Below are 23,994 nucleotides of genomic sequence, written 5' to 3' on the forward strand. Positions count from 1 at the left end.
GTAGGGATGTAAATTTGCATGAAACTTTAGCCTGATGAAAAGTTTCATGAAACATTGGGAGTTTCATGAAACATTGCAATGTTTCAAATATAGCGGCGGGAATAATCAAACTGATAAGATAAAACCCTATTAGGTTTTTTCACTTTAATAAATAGCTTACTTCACTTCGTAGATTGCTGAGGGGAAAATAAGGGACCAAATGTATGGGATTCAGTTCATTTTTGCCCTATTTTGCTAACATCTTCGTAGAAGGTAATTTTTTCTATATAAGTGTAGTTAAAAAATAGTTTTTATTTTTTGATTACTATTTAATGAAATAATAAAATAATAATGATGATTAATTACAAATATATTACAGAAATAAAGTTTTGTTTCATGCATTTGATCCATTTTCCCCCTCAGCTTTTAACAAAGTGAAGTTAGCTGATGGTTGAAGTGAAAATACCTAATTGAGGCTTTCGTATCCCATTTTTTTCCTGCCGGCTGATTTGATTTATTTTTCTGTTTTGTACTGTGGACCAATGATGCCAATATTGGCACCCTGAGCTACTGCGCTTGCGTTAGGGCTGACCGCTCATTGGCCGCACTTGGAGCGCGATTCAAAATTACATTAACAAACAATTCTCTTAACTTAAGTAAATAATTATTAAAATATCCACAATGATATATACAAATTGTGTAACTTTGATTTCAGGCAAAAAAAATACAACACATATATTATATTAATAACAGAATTTTCAGTGAATTCCAAAGACCAAATTATATTTTACAAAACTATTAATTTAAAAAGAAATTTCTTGGAAAAGTGATTGAAAATAATTATTTATAAGTTTTTAATATTTTGTATGTATTTTCTGGGATTTCATATAATTATATAACCTATAAATACATAAATTATCATCACTGCATTGTAGTTATGCTTTCGTTTTTTTTTTACTTCAAGCGTCGTTTTATCCCGTCTCAATCGAAAAGAACAATCTGAAATTTGGTTTTAGAATTATTAAAATATTATCACTATTATATTCTGCAATTAGCTTCTATATATCAAGCTGCTGAAATATCATATGGTATTTAAAAAAATGTGTCTATTAAAAAAATATTTTGAGAAATATTAGTCAGTCCTTTAAATTCAATGAAAATAAACTGTTATTCATCAAATACATGTGTTATAAATTTTTTTCTTGTCTGAAATCGAAAGTTACACAATGTCTATACATTTTTGTGTATATTTTAATAATTATTTATTTAAATTACAAGAATTGTTTTTCAATGTAATTTTGAATTGCGCTTCAAAGGGTAAACAACCAGCGCTCAGCCCTAACGCACGCATGAATGAAAATTATTATGATTTTATTATTGCATTAAATAGTCCCTAAAAAAGAAAATCTATTTTTCAATTGCACTTATACAGAAAAATTACTTTCTACGAAGACATTAGAAAAATAGAGCAAAAATTAACCGATTCTCATGCATTTGGTCAATTTTTATCCCCTCAGTAGTCAATGAAGTGAAGTAAGCTAGTGATTGGAGCGAAAATACCTTATTGTATATGTAGACGGTCATGACTTTTTCTATACATCCCGGCTTTAGTTTAAATGTCGACGAGCATGACTAACCTAACTTTTGGAAGTTGCATTAGGAAGTTATAGTTTTATTCTAAGTGACTGGTATGCCCTATTAAATGAAAGAAATTTGAAAATTAGGTAAATATTGTTTCAATTGGTTTCCTTATTAACAATTATTTAGACTAATATCGCAAAACGAATAGTTGCTTTGACAGGTATTCAGATGGCTGACAGCGCGTTTCAGAACTCCACAACTCTGCATGAGCCAAAATTCAGTCTCCAAATGATACTTTCCCCTAGATGCCCACATGGGCACCTACGTTCAGAGGAATACATCTGCGACTTGAAAATTCTCTCAAATGATCATTGGGAGCCCAATGAAATTTGACCTGCAACAAATTTAACACCAGCGTTTTTCTGTGATTGTTCAATTAATTCTTATTTTTTTGACACGATTAAATAATATAATAATAATAATAATATAATAATTGGGACACTTACAATTCATGTATTGAAATTTCGTCATTCAAATATCATGTTTGCAATTTTACGTCAAGCTTGTATAAGTGTAGAATTTCAAACATTTTTAACATTGTAGTTAAAACGCGAAAGTACTACGATCATTTGTCAAAACTAGTTTTGACTTGTCAGAACGCGAAGTAACCAAGTCTTTTTGTAAAAACCCCAAGATTTTTTAATTCCTTCTAACTTCGATTTTTAACTGAAAATATCAGTTAAAATTAGATTAACCCAATTGTGCTTTTGTAAGAAGTACACCTGTAGTATTCAGTAAAAACTCGAAACAATTGGTTAAATAAGAATATTTATCAGTGTATTAATAAATTAATACTTAAGCCATGTTAACAAAGAAGGACTGAAAAGGTCTTCAGAAAAATGCGTAACGGAGGATAAAGTGATAGTATTGCTATAATTTTATTTTAAACTGATAGTACGTTATTACAATTACATTTATTTCGTTAAACTTTTACTTTTTTCGTTAAAAGATGTGCAGAGCCTTCAATTTTGTTTCGATTTTGAATTTTTATTTAATTAGAGTTCATTAAATTCTGTAGAGCTTGACGCTTTAAACTTTGTTCTTCTCTATTTGTTTATAAATAATTTTTTTACTCAAGTATGGAAAAACTGAAATTTTGTACATAAGAATTTCTTACGCTTTAATAAATGATTAGGTAAACTTTATATTGTCTTAAATAAATATTTATGGACTCATATAATACAAATAATTTGTTTATTATTCTATTCATTTATTATGAACAAATTAGTTATGAACAATTGTTGTAGGGGAATATTAAAATTTAAGACTTTTTCAAATTATAGTTTCCTTCAATCGCCAGAAAAAAAATTTTTTGCTCTGAAAATATTTTAAGCTGTTGGACTAATGACTGCTAGTCTAAAAATATTTGAAAAGTTAACAATAACCATTATTATAAATAATTCTCTTGACAAAATATTCAAATTCAAGGTTTTATCCAATTTTAATTTTCTTTAATCGCTAGAATGGCTACGGATATTCCTATAAAAATTTATCTTTGATATTATTTAGTCAAATATAACAACTTAAAAGTTTATAAACAGTTTAGATCAAGAAATTCCAAATGTTGGCAGTTTCACTTGGAAATAGTAGAATTTAAATTTGATAAAGCCTTAAGTTCAAATATTTTGTCACAAGAACGGTTAACAAAAATGGTTACTGTTAACTTTTCTAATATTTTTGTGATTAGCAGTCATTCGCCCAATAGCTTCAAAACATTTGCAGTGCAAAAAAAAATTTGCTAAACAAAAGGGCAAAAATTTTTATTCGTTTTTCTAATTTGTTTATAAAAATTCTAATTATTATATTTGATCAAATATTATTAAACATTTATTATTTGAATGTGGCAGTCTGCCATCTTCAATGACTTTTCTCAATCATTTTTTCTCACAGTAAAATTAATTTATTAGTATCAAACTTTTAGTAGATAAAAGAAGATGTTTGAAAGTGACACAGCAATTAAAAATATATATTGTAAATATCGCTGGTACGGCAGCCTGAAGTTAATCCCTGTTTGAAACTGGCTAACACGATATCTAGACTTCGGGCCATCGGCAATAGAAAGTTGTAAAATTATTGTAATATAGAAAAGTAGCTATCGTGTGAGCTAGGATAATTAACATGTAATAACATACAACAAAATGGCGGAATTTCGATCTTTTTTTTAACTTTAATTGTTCGAACAAGATTTTAAAAGTCCGCCATTCTGTTGTATACTATCACTTGTGAATTATCTTAGTTCATACGATAGCTACTTTTGCATATTTCACTAATTTTACAACTTTTTCTATCTCCGACGGTCTGTAGTCGAGATATCGTGTCATTGAAGATGACATATTGTATGTTTGTATATATGAATGTATGTATGTTTTATGTATGTATTAAATTTGTGATACGATATCCGAGTTGGTTTATGAAGACAATTTTAAAAGTAGTTAAACAAATAGTAAATCTAATATTAATACATTAGATTTAATTAATTATTGTGACCCAGTTATGAATGTGTGAGAGTGTGTATGAAAGGCGAATGATCGAATAACGGCGAGAATGGGATGGCGGGGAGGAGAGGACGGTATGAGCTAAAGTGCACGTGAATACACACACTCACTAATTTTAGCTCGAACTCAACCACCTGTCTGACCAAGCACAAATGCTAATTTAAATGATAAATAGAAATTATGACAATCATGATCCTACACAATTTCCGTATATCCATCATTTCCTTAGTCCAAACAAACAAAAATCATTGCTTAATCAGATGCGCCAAAAACCGATAATAAAAGGGATTGGAAAAAACAAGAAAGTTAAAAAAACATAAATAAAATTGTACGAAAGCAATCAAGTAGGAACTCATTGCTATTCCCTTCTAACCGCCCCAGCTCCGTCGGGATCGGTAGGCTAAGGAAAAGATTAAGGTCAGAGAAAGTTTGTATCGTTCCAATTTTGAAAGCTACATTTAAATAAAAATTCATTTAAATTGCACAGAAAATTGCCGATCATCTAAAGTACACCAAAATCGATGTTCAATTGAGTTGCAACCAATTTGAGTCAGTCAGATTCACTATGAGAATCTAGAGGAAATTCATCATTTAGAGACTGTTTTTTATCATTCAGAGCAACGTAAAGTGTTGTTTTCAAACTTTCAGTCACCCGTCAAGATGATTTTTTTGGGCATTACTTGAGTGAAATAGATGATTCATAAGCAGGTATTTATAATAATAATTACCTAACTTTTAATTTCCTCCCACCACCACCAAAACCGGATGTAAAAACTAAGTCGTGACCGTCTGCATCGAAATTGATGCATGTCCGTTCGAAGAAATTTCCTCTAGATTTTCTGCATTCGGCTGCGTCTTGTCATCCCGAATTTCGGGATCAATAGAATTTTTTTCATCATGGGCTAGTCATCCCGAATTTCTGGACGACTAGCCTATTTTTACCATTTGACTAGTCGTCCCGAAAATGATGCATTTTATGAAATTTATCCTTTTAACTAAACAAAAATTACCAAAAATGTCAGTCATCCCGAAACTCGGAACAACCAGCCTATTTTCGCCATTTGGCCAATCGACCTGAAAAAATGCTAATAGTGCAATTATGGTTTATAAAATAAAGCGATCTTCAGTCCTCGAGCCTCGCACTATTTTTCAGCCTTACCATCCTTAAAATTTTATTTTAATATGATAGGAAACACTAATTCCTGTTGATCGATTAATATAGTAACTATCATGAAATAATCTTCGTTCCTGTCGCCACCTGTCACTTCATTTTTAGTTTACAGTTTTATCAGCTGTTCTAATACCAACATCAAGATAATTAGGTTATGTTCAGCGGAATCTATTAAGAACAGTGCTTGCCACCAACTTATTTCAAATTTCAGTATTTAAATTTTGAAATATACAGGAAAATCATTGATATTTCTTTTCTAAGCTAATATCATAAAGACCATGTGAGCGTAACCTCGAAAATTTGGCTCACATGTTTTTTAAAACCAACTTACATTCACACGGAACGCGATATCGAGTTAAAAATTTGGGAAATTAAATATGAAGCACTAAGAAACGTTTTTCTGGTCATTAATTTTTATAATAATGAAAAAGCAATAGAAAATGGTTCAATAATAACTTTTTTCATTATTTGGTTGGTTTTGAAAAACATGTAAAAAGAATTTGTGAGGTTACGCTCACTTGGCCTTAAAGTAAACAATGATTATTTTGATTTAAATTTTTTATGAATAGATAGTTTTTCGAAAATGTCAATAAAAAATAAATAAACATATAATTTATTTCACATAAACGTAAATAGAAATGTAGTAACAGTACGCATTAGTATTATATGTATTTTCACCACATTTAGTTACGGTTACTAATTCATGCTTAAGTACAAAACTAATTTTTGTATTTTTCACAATTTACATAAAAACGTACAAATTCAAACTTTCTTCCAGGCACTTTAACCGAATTCCATATATTCCACATGCTGGAAAAGAGGTAAGAGCGTGACTTGATATATTTTTGTGACTAGTTACATGGGTGCCCCCCCCCCCCCCTCACGAAGCATTGAAAAGATTATTTAACTTAAACAATTACTTTGACTACACTGAGAGACTTTTTGTTAGAATAAATGATAAAAATGAATGAAAGTTTAATATAATATCGTTTCAAAATAGGGAAAACAGGGTTTGCGTATGAAAAATTAATATAGTAGGATTCAGCCGTCAAAGCTAATATATGTGTTTGAACAAATAGAAAGGATGTTCAATTAACTCTTATAAAACTTGCGAGAATTTAAAATTAACTATATCAAAGTTGACAAGAGAAGTTGAAACGATAGTAATACATTTTATTCGAAAGATCGAAAACATCTTTTGAAGTTGCCATACAAAGCATATGAGAATCTCAAACGACTATATGAGAAATAACTTACTCCACCTAAAGATTTAACCTTCATAAGGAAGAACTAAATATAAAAATTAAATACGGACACACGCGTGCAATTATTAATTTTATTATTACACACTTAACATATTCACTACATACATAATCGCACACTTAATCGCTATAAAAAATCGGAACGGCTGCGACGCATTCCCCAACAACTAAACCCCTCTGCTAACTTACATTGTGGAATATTTGACAAAAATCACGGCAAAGCAGCGTCGCTTAAATCGATTTTTTATCAAATACATTTTTTTAAAGGAACTGATAATATTCTTGTATGAATAACATTCTATAATTTAATATTTCAGTAACTCAGTGTATAAGAAACTTTTGTATATTTAGATGTAATATTTTATAAATTGAGGAGTTCTGGACAAGAAGACGAGAGACGCTCGAGAACAAGTAAAAGTATTGTCCAGGCTGTAACATCAGGTATCAAAAGTGAAATTCGAAATTTGAAAAAACCAAGAATATAGTTAGATAGCTCTTGAAAAATGAACCTGAGTCTCTATTTACAGTTTTTCTGTAGGGCTGCAAAATTTCCAGTAAATAAATAAAAACTGACTTTTTTTAATTGTCAAGATATAAAAGATGTTGGAAAGCGATGTTATTTGTCTGAGTGTTGTAATAATTATTAATTAAATAATGTATGAGATGTTAAAAATGATATACTTCAGACCATAGGATTAAGGTGTTGATAGAATCCTTTATTCAAATTATTCGACCTTTCGAAAACTGTACGTTTTCCTCATCAGGATAGAGTCGTGTATATAAAAGTTCCTTACATCATTTCGAGTATTGATTATTTATCCTTAATTCTCCTTTTCTCAATTATTCTATGAAAAAAGTTATACAAAATTAATATAATAGAAGAAATTTTTTTCCCCCTTTGAATTGCAGTAAAAAAAGAGAGAGATGTCATTTTTAACATCTCATCCATTGTTTTAATTAATAATTTTTTTAATTAAAAAAACCATGTTTTTTCACATTCAACTCGCCGTAAGTAATTCGTTTATCAACTAATTAACAAATTTCTTTTCGAGATTTATTCGTGACACTCTAGCGGAGGCTACAGCGTCCAAGAAGGGTCAAAAGTTAATTTCTAATGTTTTTTTTTAATCTGATTGAAAAACCACGTTTTTAGACTTTCACATTAAAAAAGTGAGGAAGGAAGTTTGAGCCACTACAAACTTCAAGCAAAAGAATTTTCTGCCATGTATTGGTCAACTTTTTGGAAAATCTCAATTCGATTTGATTTTCAGTTCCATAATTACAGCAAGTTTAGTGCGAGCTCGCGACGCGACACCACAAGATTTTTCAGGGGACGCCGCCTGAAGCCTGAAACATCGTCCTTATCCATCCTTTGTTTTGTCCACTCGCTCGCACTATTCAGCGTTCCGGCGGCGTCCCCTGAAAAATCCTGTGGTGTCGCGTCGCGAGCTCGTAATAAACTCGCTCTAATTATGGAACAAAAATCTAATCGAATTGAGATTGTCCAAAAAGTTGGCCAATACCTTGGCGGAAAGTTCGTTCGCTTGAAGTTTGTCGTAGCTCAAACTTCCTCGCTCACTTTTTTTAATTTGAAAGTCTAAAAACGTGGTTTTTCATTCGGATTAAAAAAGAACATTAGAAATTAACTTTTGACCCTTTTTGGGCACTTTAGCCTCCGCTAGAGTGTCACGAATAAAACTCAAAAAGAAATTTTTTAATTAGTTGATAAACGAATTACTTCCGGAGAGTTGAATGTGAAAAAACATGGTTTTTTCAATTAAAAAAAAGTCAGTGTAAAGTTAAGTTTCATTTAAAATATTGTAAAACATAACCTTTCGGCTCGATCGGAAAATGGCGGAAACGAAACTATATGAAAAATCAGGAATAAAGATTTCATCGTTTGCTATGCGTCTCAGATTTTTGTCAACTTCATATGGACAATATTAATTTCTAAAATACGTTTTCAAGATTCTGATATACACTTTCTTTAATTATTCAAATTATTTTTCGAAAACTCAGTAAAAAGAATATGATTTTTTCAGTGTTAATTCTTTAAATGGAGATTCATAATATTTTGTATTTAGAATTCTACATAGTCATATTCGTGTTTTAAATACTCGTATGATAATAGTGAACATCGGTACTGTAATACAAATAAGTGTAATAAAACCTTGGTTTTCCTTATTTTGGAACGATAGTATACTAAATTCTCATTAATGTTTTAATTTTTTCTAACAAAGGTCTCTTAGTATAGTCAAAGGCGTCCGTTTATGGGTGTGACTTAAATTATTTCTAGTAGCAAGTCCTATTTAAATAAATTCTAAACTTTTTACCAAGATATTCCTTATTTTCACGAAAAAATGGTTTTTACGTAAAAATGTTCATTACATAAACATATTATTTTGTTAAGGGCCTTGAACTTTTACATGAAGACTTTTGGTGAATTTGTATTGATAACTGAAATAAACAAAAATATTAAATTTTCATAGTTTTATCAAGCTTCAAATGAGTTGGATGTGATTCAGACAAAACAAAATTTCAAAAAAGGATTTAATTTTCAACAAAGTTATTAAATTTTGTATTTAACAAGAATAATTCTGGACAAAAACTGTAGAAGTTGATATTTCAACAAAAAAGACTTTAATGTTTAAACAAAAACAATCGAATTGTACAAAGAACAAAAACTACTTTTTAACATGAGTTGAATTTTCAACTAAGAAGGATTTCTTAGGACAGATAAGACATTTTTAATCAAGAAGATTAATTTTTTATCAGGACAGAAAGAACGTTTAACAAAACACATGGATTTTCAACTAAAATCGAATAATTTTTAACCAAAAAAAAGTTGCTAAATTTTCAGTTAAAATTAATTTTTAACTGCAGTCAGGATCACGATTAAAAGAAGGTCAAAATGAAGAAAACCATTAGATCGGATAAATCCAATGGATCGGAGAATACCTATACTCTCAGTCTTTTTTGGGGTCACTGAATCCGAATCCGAAGTAATGTTTACTCCACCAGGTCGGGCTGAAGGTCATCCCAAGGTCAAAATTAAGAAAACCATTAGATCGAAGAAAACCAATGGATCTGAGGATACCTATACTCTCAGTCGGTTTTTGGCGTCACTGAATCCGAATCCGAAGTCATTTTTACTCCACCATGTCGGGCTGAAGGCCATCCCAAGGTCAAAGTTAAGAAAGCCATGGATTTGTAGAAAACTTCTACTCTTATACGTTTTAGTTTTTGTTTCGGGGTCAGCACATTTGCACCAAACGCATTGTGCGTCGTGCAAGTATCCAAGGCGTTCATAATTTCCAGTAAATGAAGCGTTTGTGATAAGGGATTGAAGTAATTGTTGTGATAAAAAGGATTTAAAATTAAATAATTTAAAGTTGACAATTAAAAATTGAAAGTTTGAAATTGAAAACTCATTTTCGTTTAGAAATAAAAAGTTTTTAGATTTTTAAATCTACTTTTCAAAATTCAATCATTTCAATTTCAAACGCAAAATTTTAACTTATTATAGGGAAAAACTCCAAGTTTAGCGTTTACCCTCAAAATTCAGAATTCTATAGTTGTAACCAATAATAATATTTTTGAAATATATTCCTAATAAAAAAATCAATATTGAATTAAAAAACTTAAATTTCATTTTAAAAAATTAATTCTCAATGATAACAAAAATTTTTTAAATATTTTTTATTAATGTTTTATGTAAAACTAATATAAAATAATTTTTTTCCAATAACAAACAATTTTATGAGATCACAAATGATTTCAAATTATTTAAAATCATTTCTGGAAACTGTAAAGAATTGTAAAAGACTTCAAAGACGTTCACAGAATATCTATGGATTTGATCTGATTTAAGAAGATTTCAAAGGATTTCACGCCAACAGATTTTTGAAATCAAAAAAATAAATTTTGGAAAAAAAATAGTTGAATATTCTGTTTAAAAAGATTTTAGTTGACTTTTCACGATCAAAATATGAATTTTTTAACAACAAATAAGTTTATAAAAAAAAGTTGAATTTTTCATCCAAAAAGACGAATTTCTAATGAAAAACGATGAGTTTTTAGCAAAATTGTTGAATTCTCTACCAAAAATTTGCATTTTTATACAAAAGAGATTAAGTTGTCCTTAAAACAGATGAATTTTGATTTACCAAAATTTCAAAACAAAAGTTCAACTTAAATTCAAAAAATATTCCAGTTGACTTTTCAATATCAAAATTTGAATTTTGAAAAAAGAAATAAGTTTCTTTTATTAAAAACGACAAATTTTTCTAAGTTAAACTTTCAACCAGAAAATATTTCTGTTTATTTTTCAAGAGAAAAATATAAATTTTAAACAAAAAGTAAATTTTCTAAGAAATTATTAAATTTCCAAAAAAAGGAGCAGAATTTTCAACCAAAAAGTATGACGTTTCAAGAAAATTATTGAATTTTCATACAAGAATTGCATGTTTATTGATGAAAGATGTAATTTTTGCTAAAGCAAATAAATCTAAAATCAAGAAGGCAAAATTTAAAAAAAAAGAGGTTGAATTTTTAACCTATTACTTGCATTTTCATTCCACATAGATAACATTGCTTTTAGGAAAGAAGAATATTTTTAAAAAACTTTTTAAAATATTTCAATTTTTATCCAAAGAAGAGTCCAATTTCTTTTCTAACACCAAAAAATGAATTTTCAACAAAAAGTTAATTTTCTGTTAAATACTCAAATTTTGAACCAAAAAATATCAGATTTTAACAAGATTGTTAAATGTTCAACCAAATACTTGCATTTTGGTCAAAGAAAAATAAAAATTCTTCCAACAAAGGTGCATTTTTAAATGAAAATGACAAAGTTTAAACAAAAAAAAGTTGATTTTTCATCTGAAAAGATTTCAATTGACTTTTCAACACAAAAATAGGAATTTATAAAAAGTACATTTTCTAGGAAATAGTTAAATTTTCAAAAAGAAAGTGCATTTTTCCCAAGAAGGATGCAATAGTTATACTTAAAAAAATAAACTTTTAAATCAGCAACAAAAATTTTCAGAAAAAATAATTTTCATCCACAAATATTTCAGTTGACTTATCACCAACAAAATATAAATTCTGAACAAATGGTATGCTATACGAAAGGAGCTGAATTTTTAACCCAAAAAGACTAATTTTTAACAAAGCAGTTGAATTTACAACCAAAAAGATGTATTTTTAAGAAAATTAGTTGATTTTCAACCAAATAATAAAATTTATAACTAAGAAGATAATCTTGACGAGACAATTTTTGCGAATATGCAAAAATACGTACATATAAAAGACCCTCTCCTCCTTAACGTAACAAATTGTGAGATTGTCTTGACCCCTTCCCCCTGAACTGTTAAGTAATTTAAGTACGGTACCTAATCTCTATCTGGCCTTGTTTCGTAATTTATCATCCTTTGAAGTGTAAGCAACCTACCTTAAAATGTGGGGCTAAAGGTCACTCATAAACTGCGTTAACAATTTTGGGCGATGACCAAAGGAGCGCGAGCTACCTGGGATCCTTCCCCTTCCAGTGGGACCCTTACCCCTCACACCTGTCTTGGTGCGCTTAGTCGCCTGGATTGCCGGAGCGCAGGGTCTATTGTCGCTAATAACCCTAAATCACCTCCGATCACCGTTCCAACTTAATCACTTAAAATTTTAAAATAACTGATGCAAACTATTTGGAGGTCATTTTTTGGGAATTTACGGGCTTTCACGAGTCCTGGGGTATTTCATTTCTCATTGACAGACAAAAATTAAATATCAATTTCCCTCATTCAATCATGAAAATATGTAGATTCAGAGAATTTCTCTTCGGCAATCCCGGCGACTAAGCGTGCCGTGATAGGTGCGAGGGTAAGGGACCCACTGGAAGGAGAAGGATTCCAGGTAGCTCGCGCTCCTTTGGGGTGCACCCACAATTTTATGCTATTTATGACCCACCCATCTCCCCGACACAAGAAACAAAATTAATTTACTATAAAAAAAAAGAATTTTCAACTAAATTCATGAATAAATATTAAATACTAAACAGTTTCATTTTCTACCAAATTGACAAATGCACAAGAAAACCAGATTAAATTAGACTCACAAAGTTGCACTTTGGATAAAAAAGGATGAATTTTAGACCATGATGATTAATTTTCAACCAAAAAAGAATAATTTTTAATAAAAAACATCAATTTTCAACTAAAAAAGAGCAATTTTCAGCGTGCAGAAATCATCCCAAGCTTTGAAGACTGCCACTTCAAAAGTAATATCCAGCCCCCTAGAACTCTGAATTTAAAATATACAATGTGTTGACGGGGACCATGCGGCGGCGCCAGCTGTGAAGTTGGCCTATGATCGTTGCAAATCAGCCCTATGCATCTCTCCATATTTCAGATTTTAAGACCATGTAATGAGTATAACAGCTGATCAAGTCAGCCCTAAAATCGATATTTTTTCACCCGTATTGAAAAATAAAAGTTTAAATAACGCGGAAATTTTTTTCGGGAAATGTTAATAAATATTAAAGGATCGTTTGTGACCTTGCAAAGAGTTGGAGGGAGAAAAAAGTTTATTTATGCAAATAATGATTATCGGCGGACACATGTAGGTTTTACAGCAGAAGTTTGACTTTTAACTTTCTCTGGCGGTAATCATGCAATCTGTTTTACCCACAGACCCCTAGAAGTTCGAAGTTTTCTACTCGCCGCGCTAGTGCTTCTTTGACACAGCTGATACCAGACTGATACGTATGTCAGATCAAATATGTTTATTTGCATTTCAAGTGCATACATTAGTTTTTGCATTATTTGTGCATAATGTTTGTGAGCGATTTTTGTTGTTTTGCCTCACTTTGATAAATGTAAACCTCATAACTAGCCCATTGACAACATTGCAAATTGCTTGCAGAGTTTGTCGACAGCACGGTCGGTATTTCTCCAAAATAATAATTAAAAAAAAAAAGCTTTTTTCATTATTCTAATTATTTAGCACCAGAGACATATTCTTGCAATCCTTCAATTTATCGTGTCAAATTATTAACACGATATCTCATTCCGTGTGGAAGTAAGTTGGGAAAGAAAACTTCCACTTGTATTTTCTTAAAAAAAAATATTTACTCGAAATTTCCGCCGGAACAAAGCAGAGACATGGACTTTATTACCTCCTCTTTCATTTCCCAAACTTTCATAGCAATACCTCATTTCGTTTAGACGTAATTTGGGAAAGAAAAATTGAAGACCAGGTTTGGTCACGTGACCCTCTCGTCACATGGCCTTAACGTGACCCCGCAACTGTCCTAATTTGATTAGTTCCTAATAACTCCAGCGCGGCGCTAGTTGTCCCATCAGTTCCTATTTTTACATAGAAAGTAATGGGACTAAATCACTTTTTTAATTTTTTAGTTAACAAAATGTTATTTCCATACAAAGAAATTCTTGAAATAAAAACAATGTTACTCATTTAACATTTCAAAATACTTTTCTCATAATTTTTTATGAATACTAAAGACAAAAAATGATTTATATGGTCGTACAATAATCCTGGCAAAGTGTAATATATTTTAGATATGAATTATGGGGCAACTAGCGCCGCGCGGAAGATATTAGGAACCAACCAACTTAGGACACTAAGGGATCGCCATTTTGTTTTCAGATGAAAAGGGCTGTTGCAAATGCATGGCAAAATAATAACGTTGAATTTAATATATTTAAAGTAATTTACTGACAGTATTAAATAATCTTTGAATGTTTTGAATGGTCTTTTCGAAATTTTCCATTTTTTATGCGAAAGAAAATTTTAAAAAACTGCTTTTAGATCAAATATCCGCAGTGTTGAAATTTTGAACAAAAATGGTGATGTGCGTTTGTTTTGATTGTAAATTGGGATAAAAAAGTAATCGGGAGCAGGACTAAGCTAACAAAATTCAATTTTTCAAAACACCAAATGATGCAAATATTGTTAAATAATGGCAAATGCTATTTTAAGGGACGATACCAAACTGAAAGTGTTGCGGCAACGGTGTTGCATATAAAGTGTATATGTAAATCGTTTTGTTGTAGAGTTTTTCTCTTTTAAAAAATATTATTTTATTGTTAATATTAACTGTGAATATTGAGCATTATTTAATATAATTCAAATCAACGTCTTATACTTTAGATAATAAAACAATTAAATCTTAATATATTTTCAAGTTTAAAAAAATGAACTAAAATTATAAATTGTAGAAAAATTAATTAATTTATATGAATTCATTTTAAAAATTGCTTTTCGGCATAACTCTTTTCATGAAATTTAGCTTACGATTCAGGATAAAAAGGGAATTTTCATTAAATTTGTTTTTAAATTATACATGAACTAAAAGATCATATTCTGATTAAGAAATCTCAACATAGGAACAAAGTTTTCAAAATAATGTTCAAATTGATATTTTATCAATTTTACATTGATTTATTCTCGTCTATCAGTGTATTTAGGTTTTGAATTATTGATCATAATTATTTTAATCGAATCAACGGAAAATAATGATCAATAAATATTTATTTTCATTTTAAATTATTAAATTATTTCTTTTAGAGAATAATTTAATAAAGATATCCATTATTTTAAAGTTTTATATGACTAATGTAATAAATAGAATGAAGATTATCGTGGGTGGAATTTGATAAATTTTTAGAATTTTATAGTATCTTTTGTAAATTTTATAATTTCGTATTTTTTAAATTTTGCTACTAAACGGACAATAAGACTTTTGAAAAATTCAAAATGATTCAGATTTTATTTTAAAAGGTTAATTTTAAGTTTTGAAGATTTTAAAATATGTCGAAAAAGAATCTGAAAGATTTAAAAACAAGTTTTTCAGAATACATTCTTTTTAATTTGTAGAAGTTTCAGTAGTTTTGAAAAGAATAAAAAAAAATTAAAATCTTGAGAAGATTCCGAAAATAATTTTTAACGAAATGCACAATTTTGATGATTTAGAACAAAAACTAAGAAGGCTTTTAAGAGTTTTTAAGGTTCTAGGAGAACAATAGAATTGTCTCAAGATTCCTGGTAAAATTTTTAATGATTGCTTTATTTTGAAACAGGGGATTCTAAAAGAAAGTTAAATCAAAATAACAAAAAATTCTACTATGCTTAATAAATATTTTTAACTGTTCAAACGATTCCAAGTTGACTTTAAACTTGTGAAAAATTCCATTTTTTCAATGTAGATTGTTGAAGATTTTGAAACAGGAAGCTGGATTAAAATTACGAAAGGTTTCAAGAGAATACAAATTTTTTCTTTGGATTCCCAGTAAAATGTTAAATGATTTTGTATTGTGAAAAATTAACTGTAGGACAATGTTTTAATGAGTTTCAATGTATTTGTTCGAAAATATTCAAAAGACATTTAGAACGTTTAGATATATTTAAAACATTTTTTTAATGTTTAATTTGATCATTAAAAAAATTTGGAAAAAAATTTAGATTTTTTACAATTTTGTAAAAAAGAAGCTTTTTATGAATTTGGATAGGTTTTTAGAAAATCAAACAATATTCTCTAGATTATTACGAAAAATCAAAGTTATTTTCTGGAGGATTCCTTTAATTTTTTTTTATTTTGCAGAATTTAAAAAATATGGTAGTTTAACAAATTTTTATGTTTAAAAAAATGAACTAAAATGACAAATTAAATTAATTTTAATGAATTCATTTCAAAATTTTTCATTCCGCCATAACTATTTTCATGAAATTTAGCCTAAGATATAAGAGGGAAAGGGAAATATTTTATTGTTAACTATAACTGGTTTAGGAAAAGAACTCGAGGTGAACTTTTAAAATAAATTTTTCACAATTTTCATTGTTGATTTTAAAATAGTTTTTACGGTTTAATGTTTTTCTCTCTCGCTTCAGGTAAAAGTTGCAACTATTATTCAATCCTTATGCTGTAGGGCTTATTTTATTCCTGAAAAGATACTCTGCAAATGTCATCGATACGTCAAATAAAGGAAACCCGAAATATTTTTGTCAAAAGTTCACATTGAATTCTTTTCTAAAATTATTTATAATTAATATTAGCATATTCATCTCCATTTTATAAATTATTTTTAACAAGGTTAATTTTTTGAACTTGAAATGAAATATGATAATAATAAATAAGGAAGCACATTGTGTTCATTAAAACACATAATTTGTTTATTAGAATATTTGAAAATCTGAAATGAATTTAAATTAATAAATAAAATAAATGTTATGTTATATATATATATTATATAATATAATACAAAATATTATAAAATTCAGCCTATTTTCTTTTTAGATATTTAAAAATTATACAAATAATTATATGTCTAATTTGATAGCGCATGAATAATGATTTGTTATCGTTAGTAGAAATGCATTGAGATCTACGTCTAAATGCAGTGAATTTTACGATTTTCGCTAATTATTTTTTATTTAAAAGGTAATACAAAATCTTAAAGGTTACTATCTTTTACCCAGAACTATCAGAAAATTATTTTTATTTAAAAAACATTTTTTTAAACATTTTCACCTTGCAATATTTAAATTCTAGGCCAACTTCATAGCTGGCGCCGCTACACGGTGAACGTTAAGTCTCATGACAAATATTTTCCACAGCCCTCCAGAAAAGTGGCATGGGGCTGGTAATATCATTATCATCACCTGTTTTGACAATGTTTCCTGAATTGAATAATTGAAGCTGTTGACTGATTACAACATTTGGCTGATTACAACTTTTGACTGGAGCTAAAATAGAAGAGTTTGACAGCAAAGACCGCGCAGGGTCAGCAAAGCTGATGGCTTGGATTTCTAGTTAACCCGTGGACCCAAAAGATGTAATTAAAAGGATAGCAATCTAAAACTCAACCATTAAAACGGAAGGATGGAAGGTTATCGATTTCAAGGTGAGTATTCAAGCTACCCCATCTATAATAAGTAACTGACTTGTAATAATTGTAGAGCCAGAAGTGATCGAGAGTCTCAAGAAGATCGACTGTAGGCCTCATTATAGGTTGAAGAGGATCAATATGAAAATTCTCTCTGAAACCAAAATCCACCAGTATACAGAGCACCAGAATAGTCTTGAGAAAGGGTGGAGGAGACAACCGTAGGCTAAAATGGACACCAGATTCCCCTTTCTAGTCTGGATTTTATTGAGATAAACCTTCACCACTCTAAAGGAGCATCTGCTGTCTTAAGCAGACGTTTGAAAGCAGAACGAATGGCTTTTGCCGTAAGACAAGAATCTTGAGGTTGCATGGCGAAATTTAGAGGATTTAGTAAGAAGAACGGATCAGTCATTTATAATATTCCCGTAGAAACACCTAGGGCAACACTTTATGTCAGAGGCGATATTAAATTTACAGGATTACCAAGGTTCTTTTCAAGAGACTTGATGGCAATGAAGATTGAGCACCATTTAGAGGCAGGCGCCAAACTATATTGATTTGCTCAGCGTACCTACCATTTGACTCCCAGGACCTACCATCTGGGATATAGTGATATCTGGTGGATTACCCCTATGTCTTAGGATGGTCTTTGCTCATCGGATGTGATGCTAATGCACATCATTTGAATTGGGGTAGTAAGGATACCAACCACATGGGTGAGTCTTTATTAGATTACTTCTTGATTAATGATTTAACTTTAATGAATCGGGGTGATACACCTGTCTTCGTGACATCTGGATGTCGCAATGTAATTGATGTGATTTTATTTTCTATGTGTATTGGCGAAGTGTTCAAAGTATGGCATGTATCGTCGAAGACTTGTCTATCGGGTAATCGAACAGACGTGCTTGACAGTCGATAGACCTGAGGTTTAAAGGTATAGGAACCCTAAAGTAACTGGCTAGTATACTTATAGTGTGGATCTTAGAAATTTTTGAGTTTTACACCGAGTAGAATCAAATCTATTGAAAAATAGAGTTTTCTGTCGACATTGTCCTTTTCGTATCAGGAAAGCTGACAGGAATACGCCATGATAGAATCGTAGACGTGGAAAATAATAACCGACGTCTTTTTAACAGGTTCAAAAAAATTGGTAATGTGATTAGTACAGAGTAACCTAAAAAAGATATAATAATGAGATACAAAATACCGTAAGGGACTCTTGAACGGGGTATTGTCAGGGAATCGAGAATATAACTGACACTGCTATACTTCATAGATCATGTCAAGTGAGGCCATTAATATTGCCTTCGGGTGCAATGGTGAAATGGCTGAGACAATTAATGAAATCCTTGAATACCTAATGAGGGTACATTTCCTGGGCTCGGAATTTGATTACATGAATGAGGGGGAATAAGTCATACCTCTTAAGAGGACCAACTCTTAGAGCCAGAATGGAAGATTGCAAAGTAGCTAGTCGTATTGTCACTTATTCAAAAATGAGATGAGCAGTTGAACACTAAATACCATTTACAGCTACAGGGTATGGTAAAATATACCCTGCATCAATTTAAGTAGAATTTCAGTCATTGGTGATTCCATTATGGAGCATCTTTCGGGCATGCTTAGCAATGGAATACACCCATGGACGCTTGTCGTCAAGGCTATGTAGATGATCTGGGGATCCTAGTGACACTGAAGCTTGAAGGCACTTCAGTGGAACTCATGCCGTCAGCGCTCAACATAGGAGAACTATTGTGAGGGATTGTTGTTTGTTTGTTATCGCAGACAGGACGGAACTCTTGTATTTTATCAGAAGAAGGAAGATTTCTGACCTCAGAAATCGTAAGTTCTACGTTACGCGATTAGAATCATGAAAATCAGCGAAGTATTTAGAGGAAACAGAAGGCACACTAGAACATTTCTGTGTACGAATGAAGTCTCTACAAGTCGCTACACTTAACAATATAACATTAATGTGTCTATTTTTGCGTATACTATTATTATCAAAATAACGTTCAGAATATCATTAGATCTTCCCCTATTTAATGCATCTAGGGGGAAACTCTGACATACGCGACAAATTCTGAGGACAGATTCGGATTCAGCGGCACAAAATCCATCAGGGTAGCCTAACCACTTGTCTCGTGCAGCCAAATTTTTTTGTGGGCCTGTGTAATTAGACTCATAATAGCATATGCAACAACGATCTGGTTACCACAGACTGAACTAATCAGTTCTATTAAACAACTGGAAAGCCTATAAAGATTTTTCTGTTTGGCGATCACTGGTGCTATGAAAACAACACCCACAGAAGCTCTTAAAATTATTCTGGACATCCTGTCATTCTTAAAAAAGATTCCAGCAGCCGAAGTCTTTAGACTTCTGGTAGGGGTCAACCTTAGTGATGTTGAAGTGAAAAATCTACATGATCTGAGTAAAAGCGTTCTATGTGAGGATAATATTCTCGCTATGCAAACTGATGGCAAACTGAACAATGGCTTGGATCTATGGGTGTTAATAATTATTTTTCTTGATGTTTGTTTTTATGGTTGGAAAATTTTTCGGGTTCTATTAATAGTGTTGTTCTCCAATGTTTATATTCCCTGTAGATTTCACTCAAGTTTTGAGTTTATACCCTCTCTTTCCGCTTGATGAAGCAGGTAAGAACGTATCTCGCTCGAATAAGGGTCTTCTTCCCTTTTTTTCAGCTCTGTTAGAACTTGATATTTGTGAGGGCCACAGCAATTTACCGAGTTTATTAATTATCTGACATTCAAGTATTTTTCCTAATGGAGAGGTCATTCAATGAGTGTCATTTTTCATTTCTATCTTCGAGTTTCTTTCAATCTAATTTTGTGAAGTGATTTTCCTGACTCATGTGGGGAAAAAACCGGATTGAGATAACAAGAGCACTGTGCACATTCCCTACAGTTTTCCAGGCCAAGGTAATAGCTATTAAAGTTTGCCTGGGGGAAATTTGAAAAAAAACTTATATAGACCATCACATTTGCATTTGTTTTGGCAGCCAAGCAGCTTTCAGGGCTCTTACATCTGAAGAGTTTACTTCCAGATTAGTCTGGATTTGGCTTCAAGATCTTCTTAAGTTCTCCCGTAAAAACTGACTAAGTCTGATCAAGGTTGCCTTAATTTTTTCGGAATCCTGAAGCGGTATCTCGTATACATCGGAAAAGGGAGCCGTTGATAAATGGCTCTCAGAGAAGCGTGATTTTTTGCACACATTTCCACAAACTTCCGCAATTTAAGTTTGTCGTGAGTTTTCTTGCACAATCTAACCAAACGTTTTTAAACTGAGAATCTGATACGAATGCACTTTTTTCATTAGGACTAACGAAACTGCACCAAAAAGGCTTTAAAATAATGCTTAACGTTTCTAAAAAATAAACAATCACTAATGTTAAAGCATGTTATTCAAAAATGAAGATAATTACTTATAAGGATGAAAGCTGCGTGTGGGCCGGTTTACCCCAAGCGTCGCGTTACGCCGTTTCACGGTAAATAAAAAGGAATAACAAATGGGAATTGAATTAAAGCACAACATTTTCAACAAAATAGTTGAATTGCTAACCAAAACCGATTAATTTTCACGAAATTCCAATTACACCAACTCTCGCTTTCAGTCACCCCGTTCTCGGCCTCCCTAGAACTGCTGGTTCACGCAGTTTCTCAGGAGAGTAGGGCGAGAGCGGTTGCGACATGATATATATATATATATATATAGGTATATATTCCATTAGGAAATGAGTCAGGCGGCCCACTATTTACATTTCGTTCCCCCCGAAATCAGTCCAAGGTTATTTGACGGCAACCCCCGACACTGGACTGAAAGCGCGAGTGTGGTTTATTTGAATTTTGATGTTCAATCTTCTAAAAAACACGATTTATTCTTTTAAATGATGTGGCTTTTGATCTAACTCCAATTTTTGTTGAATTTGGTCTTCTCTAAGGAAGATGTTCTGTGTTTTTTATAAGGTCTAAACCATTTTTGTGGCTAGGAGAATTTTTTAGCATAAAATCGAATTTCCGCAATTTGCCGGATTACAAAGTAAGATAAAGAAAAATTTTAAGATCAAAGTTAGCATATCTAGAAAAGTTGTAAAAGAATTACAGTTGCTCTTTTATAATATCTTGTATTATTTACGGACAAAGTTCTAAAATCATATTTTCAGAAAGAAATTCTTTGGGTCACAAAATAGGATCTAGGACATCTTTCTTAAATTAAAAGAAATTACCAAAGAATATTGCGAAAAATGCAGACTGGTGGGCAATTGAAGAAAATCTTCTGTATTTTTTTTCAAACTTTGAAAACATGAACAAAAGATTTCCTGGAAAACTCTAATTTTATCTCTAAAGTCTAAATTAATTGAGTTTTAGCTTATGAAATAGTAATATTTAAGAATTTCACTAATGAAATAATAAAGAAACAAAAATATTACTTTAGTAAGGGGCCGTACTTAAATTATGTAACGGATTGTAACGGGCCCTAGGCAACATTTTCAAATTTTCAGATTAATTAATTTATTTTAAACAATAAATGTATTTTCTGCGATAAAAGATGTATTTAAAAGAAATACTTTAATTTTCTACAAAATAACTACATTTTGTACATACTAATTAAATGTTCAACCTAAAAAGATAAATTTCCAACTAAAAAGTGTCATACTTTATATTTCAATCAAAAAAGATGAAAATCATAAACAAATATAAACCAAAATGACGAATTTTCCCTAGAAACGTGGAATTTTCAAACAAAAAATATATATTCAGCAAAAAAGTCATTTTTCACGACACAAACAAAAATGAAATTTCAACCAAAAATGTTATTTTTTTACCAAAAAGGAGAATTTTTGACTAAAAAATATCAATATTAAAAAAATGAAAAAGTTACATTTTCAGTCAAAAAATTAATTTTAAACGAAAAAACGCTTTTCCACTAAACAGTTAAATTTTAAGCCAAAAACATAAGGCTTAATAAAAAATTATAATTTCTTAACAATGAAATTTATCCAAACCTTTTAAACAAAATAGTTGAATAATCAAGCACAGAGTAATGATTTTTAACCCAAAATTTGCACCTTCATAAAAGAAATGCAATTTCTACTAGAATAGCCGAACTTTTAAATCAAAAAGATAAATTTTTAGCCAAAAAATAGTTAAATTATTATTCAAAAAAGGATTCCAGTTGGCTTTTCAAGATAAAAATATGAATTTTGTGATAAAAAATAAGTGTCTACGTAAGAATTAAATTTTCAATCCTAAATGATCAATTTTTCAACCATAAAATATGTATTTTTAACAAAATAGTTCAATTATCTACCAAATAGTTGAATTTTTATCCAAGAAAAATGAAATTTGTACTAACGCAGATGTATTTTTTACATAAAATCAAACATCTTTTCTTTAAAAAGTTGAACTTTTATCAAGGAATGATTTCAGTTCATTTCTTAAAATGAGAATATAAATTTTAAGCAAAAAGTAAATTTCCTGAAAATAGTTTAAATTTTCAACAAAACAGTAGAATTTGCTACTAAACAGTTGTTTTTTTATCCAGGGAAGTTAAAATTTCTCTCAAAGTAGATGGAATTTTGATAAAATTTTTTTTTAAGTTGAATTTTCAACCAGAAAACATTTCAGTACTTTTTTTAACTTTAACATATTAAATTAGAACAAAAAGTAAATTTTCTACGAAATATTTAAGTATTGAACAGAACAAAAGAATTTTCAACTAAAATATATGACTTTTTAACCAATTTGTTGTATTTTCAACAAAGCAGTTGCATTTTTATCCAAGAAAAATGAAAATTCTACTAAAACAAGTGAATTTTGAAATCTAGAAGACAAATTTTCAAAAAAAGAGTTGAATTTTCATCAAAGAATATTTCAATTGACTTTTCATTGCAAAAATAAGAATTTTAAACAAAAAGTAAATTTTTTAGGGAATAGTTTAATTTTCAGAAAAATAGTTGCATTTTTATCCAAGAAATGTGCAATCCTTTTACTAAAAACATTAACTTTAAAAAAAAATAAAATAAAAATGTTAAGCGAAAAGAGTTTTCATCAAAAAAAATCTGAATCGACTGTCATCATATCAGCAACAAAATATGAATTTTAAACAAAAGGTTAATTTTCTACGAAAATAGTGGATTTTTTAACCCGACAAGATGCATTTTTTACAAAACAGTTGAATTTGCACCGAAAAGGATATCTTTTTAAGAAAATTGTCAAATTTTTAACCAAATAATAAAATTTATAACTAAAAAGATGATCTTCTAGATAAAGTGTTTGCGAAGTCAATTATTCCCTTCTCTTTGTTTACAAGCACCTTCAAATGACATACACTCGTGTTAGTTCATACGCAGGTAAGGTAAAATAAATTATTTGTGCAAATGATTCTAAGGTTTCCAGTTCCACCTAGCATTCTCTCAGGGCGGTGACTAGCTTAAAAAACAAATAGCGCCGCATGCAAATATTTAAAAAATATTAAGTTTTAGAGTTGAAATTCAATACCTCGTTATCATTTAAAAATT

The sequence above is a fragment of the Belonocnema kinseyi genome, chromosome 9 (genome assembly GCF_010883055.1).
Source record: "Belonocnema kinseyi isolate 2016_QV_RU_SX_M_011 chromosome 9, B_treatae_v1, whole genome shotgun sequence".
Lineage (NCBI taxonomy): Eukaryota > Metazoa > Arthropoda > Insecta > Hymenoptera > Cynipidae > Belonocnema > Belonocnema kinseyi.